This window comes from Xenia sp. Carnegie-2017, unplaced genomic scaffold (assembly GCF_021976095.1).
Source record: "Xenia sp. Carnegie-2017 unplaced genomic scaffold, XeniaSp_v1 HiC_scaffold_6, whole genome shotgun sequence".
NCBI classification, from domain to species: Eukaryota; Metazoa; Cnidaria; class Anthozoa; order Malacalcyonacea; family Xeniidae; genus Xenia; species Xenia sp. Carnegie-2017.
Genome location: NW_025813526.1, coordinates 15,363,114 through 15,367,562, shown reverse-complemented (window position 1 = coordinate 15,367,562; position 4,449 = coordinate 15,363,114). Strand labels below are relative to the sequence as shown.

At 30.6% G+C, this 4,449-nt stretch overlaps 1 long non-coding RNA gene across 1 annotated transcript; it reads right to left on the bottom strand.

The window, feature by feature from the left end:
* Nucleotides 1-2,525: 2,525 nt before the first annotated feature.
* On the bottom strand, nt 2,526-3,857 carry LOC124457662. Its single transcript, XR_006952717.1, has 2 exons — nt 3,740-3,857; nt 2,526-2,684 (listed from the first exon to the last, which is right to left on the bottom strand). It is a non-coding gene; the product is annotated as an uncharacterized LOC124457662 (long non-coding RNA).
* Nucleotides 3,858-4,449: the final 592 nt, after the last annotated feature.

Sequence of the window (4,449 nt, the reverse complement as noted above, 5' to 3'; positions counted from 1 at the left end):
TGATACCAAGCCTTACACGAGCATGTGACCAATGTCCTGACTCTGCGTTAAAACCTTCTTTATTGCAGTTTTGTTGAAGAACGCTGTCTTTGATTAATGACATCCATTGTCTTCGGTTCACACTTGTTTTGCGGTATTCTCCACCAGCGATGACATCATACAACGATTTAGCTTTCATCTTGAAGCTGATGAAGTTTGTACCGTTGAGTTTCATTCCAACACATATCTTGTTAATTTTTGTGCTCCAGTAGGTAGGAAGTTTTGTTTCCAAATCATCCATTCCTGTTTTACCATTTTCAATATTGTAACTACTTTTATTTGTCCAAAACGATGAGTCAAAGTCGAAGGTTTTCTAAAAAAAACTTGTAAAAGTTACACAATGAATTAAAAATTCTGTTCAAAGTTAAACATTTCTAACATTTATTTTAAGTACAATAGTAATTCCTGTCTCCAAAAAAATGAGTTAGACATGAACTGATCTGAGGTATTATAACCTATGCCATACAACGAAAAATCGACCTTCTGAAACTGTTTCAATGTTAACACAGGCGGAAATCACATTGTGGTGATAATGACATTTACTGCCTTTCCTTCCACACTAAACTCTTCACTCATTGGAATTTTAAGTTTATGTCGAGAACGTAAAATGAAGCAATTTTACAGAAATTCAAAAAAATAAACCTAAAGTGTTAGCAGTTCTACTAGGCAATCACACATAACTACATACATCATTACGTGCTTGCCGATGTGATAAATACCCTAGCCCAGACTCTATCGGTCCTAGTTTTTAGTGATTCAATCTTCGAAAACAGACATATTTTTCTGAATAATTTGTTCTATTCATTTAAAGAGTTTAAAAAACAAAAAAAATGTTCGAAATTATGAGAAACTTTTGTAACCACCTCTCTTTCATTCTAGACATGAATTTTGGCTTGAACTTGGACATAAAAAAAATAAAATTAGCACAACATATGACTTAAGTTTGAACTCCATTTCCTTTTAATATGAGAAAATAATGATTTAATTCTCCTCAAGTCGTTTTTAAAAAAAGGTTTTTGACTTGGTTGTGTCATGATGTGAAAGAAAGTTGCGATAAAATATCGAACACAAAATTTGTCAAATGATAAATTTTCCCAAGGCATCATCTGACCTGGGAAATGTTTTAAAAGCTTAAAGTTAAAGTCATTTAAATCAGTTTTTCAAAAATAAAGAACTGAGAATTTTAGATTGATAAAAAAGTCAGACACTGGCATTTTGCATTGGAAAAACTGCAGTGAGCAGTGAGCAATGCGACATTTTGCTTATAAAACACATTTACAACTTATTGCAATTGTTATTTTCAATCGTCGAATCAAGTTTCCATTAAGTCACGTGCATAAGTCGTAATGATATTCACAAAATTTAAATACACATTGTTGTAACTTAGTTGAAACTTAGTTTAAGTAGAAACTTATGGTCTTATAGAAACATCAAATGTAAATATAAAATTTAAACGTCTTTAAAAAATAACGCTCATGAGTGCAACGTGGCTAGGTTTTTATCATACCTTATTCCCATCAATTTTCATCACTAGCGTCCAGCCTTCTCCAGAACAACCCAATATCTTTTTTTGACAGAAAACTTTGCTGTAGCCAAGTGAAGTGTCCGTCTTTATCAAGTACACACCATCTTTTGAACTTTTGCATTTGTTTACAAGAAAAACAAATTTCTATCTTAATTTTGTTGTTATAATTTATCAATATAATAGTTGATCACAAGAAACGTTAGCAGACCAACTTTTCTAAAATATTTTTTGTTAAAGAATCAAAAAAATCTCGAGAGACTTTAATAATTGAGGGTTTTTTTTTATTTCAAAATTACGGAAAACATTTAAAGTAGCGTATTAGCTTCTATTAGAAATCGCAAACTCTGTGTTTTAAATAACATGTTCTTACAAAAAAGTAAAAAAATGTCTTCTATAGCAAAAATTTCTTTATTACCTCTAGTTTTTTTTTATTCAAAAGGGTATTTATTTTACAAAAAAGTAACAAAGAATGCTTGGGAACGGCTCAAGACAATTGCGATTTTTACCAAGTTTTTTAGGTAATTAATTTCTTCCAATAAAAGGTAGAAACCAATGAAATTATTGACTGTCAAATCATTAGTCGACAACTGCTTACACAATGCTTATATATGTTTTCTTGTCTGAGTTACTCGCGAAGTAAGCGTATAGAAAAAATGGCAGTTTTTGAGATTTTTTGGTTTTTGTTTGGAATATTATAAATTATCGATGCTCCTACGTCTATGTCTGATAGTCTATGTTAAAGTAACTTTCGACAACTAACTCTTGTTTGCAATTTTATTGTTTAACTGTTTACTAATGATTTTACAAACAATTATTTTATTGGTTTTATTTTTTTAACTAGAGCAAACAATCTTATTATATAAAACATGATGAATCTTTACAAAAGTTTTAATCGATCTGCTCACATTTACACGTTAATTTTATTTCTTAAAATTTTGGCAGAAAAATACACTTCTTTCTACTGCTGTAACTTACTTTTTAACTATTCTATGTTTGGTAGACGTAACGTTTTTAACCAAATAAGGACTACTTATTCCACCTTTATACTTTATAAAAATTAGCTACGTTTTAGGCATACTATACCTGCCATCTTTTACTGCTTCTTTGCATGATGAAAAATCTGAAAAATATATTTTAAGAAGAGTTAGACATAAATCAATTAGGTATGGGGCGAACTCAAATAGTACGTAATTTATCAGATCAGTTGATAAACAAACATGGCTAAACAAGGAAGATGAAAAGATGTTGTTGTGGACACATAAAATATGAACTATGACTTTGTTTTGCTAATAAAACTTTTATGAATACAAAATGCTGAGTTTTATTTGTCAAAGAACTTTTTGAATTAAAATTTGACAAAATGGTGCAATCAATCATCGATAGTAGCGAGCAACATATTGACATCAAAATCAACAAACAAATTGAACGATTAAAGTACTGTTTCTCCAGCTCAGTATCAACTTTGTTTACGATTTTTACAGATGACCCAACTGACTTATCTATAAAATATGGCTATGGTAGCTTTTTCAATACGAACGAGTCGTCATTCTCGAAAACGTCTTAATAATTGCCTCCTGTTGTATATTCATCCATAACTACTTGAACTTCTGTATGAAGAGACAGGCTTGGAACTTTATTTGGAACAAAGAAATTAGGCTTAAGGCATTAAACGGACTATTTAGTATCGACAAAGCAAATGCAAATTGTAAAGTTTTTCTTCACATAAAAAATTATTTATTGTCAATTGAAGCATTAGAACACAAATTTATTTCATACACTAACTCTTTTCGGCATCTACAATTGTAATAACTGGAGTAAAGTCATTTGTAGATACAATAGTGCTGTCGTCCCACAGCAATAAAAAACGTACATTTAGATTTTGGATGACTTTTCAATTAATTTTTCTCACAAAAATTAGCACTTTTCCCGGATTCAGGGTGAAGAGGTGAAGTTCCCCATCAGAGCATGTCTCCGAGCATGCAAATGATGCAATTTATCAGCTGTTCTAATGTACATATTATAGCGTCATTTAAATTGTATAAAATTTCAGTTATAACGTATGAAGTTAACTGTTCTCGTCATGTTTTGAAAATAAAGTGAAAACTGTTTGGGGAAGGAAAACTGCTGCAAATATCTGAACAAATTGTGCTGCATCCAAATTTTTAACAAACTTACATAGTTTTTGCATACAATTTTCCCCCGTAAAGCCAAAAGAACATTGACATCTATAAGGATCAGAGCCAGGTCCGTCTTTCAAGTCAACAGTCGTTATTCCACCATTTTTACACAACTTTTCTTTGTTGTATGGTATCTTTAAAAGTAAAATGGGCAATTAATTAAAATAAGTAGCTCTGTATATGAAAATAGTTTAAGCCGTTAATATTCTTTTCCTTCGTACCTTTCTTTGTGGATTTAACAATTCATAGAAACTCCATTTATTATCTGTGCAAATTTTATAATTCGGTGGAAGTGTGTGGGTTAATTGACAAGTTACGTCCCTTGTCGCTATGTCTTCACAAAGTTAAAACCAACACAGAACGGCTTTTGTAAACATTTCAATGCACATGAATCTGCCGATGAGAAAAGTGTTTCAAACAAAACATTTTCCCTTAATGGACATGTCTCTAAAATAATGATGAAGTAAACAAAACTTTTAAAAACAAAACTTAAGATAGTTATAAATTAGATGATAAGATGCACTTCGGTAAATTTATCGAGACTCGTGATGTTAACGGGATTGAAAATATCTTTCTTGCTTTCAACTCCAACCATGTACATGAAAGGTGTATTAAAATATAAGAAAAAGACCTGCGAATTTTAAAATTTAATGATAAATTTAAAAATTATGACTTCAAATTCATCTATCAAACTTTACACAAACTAAC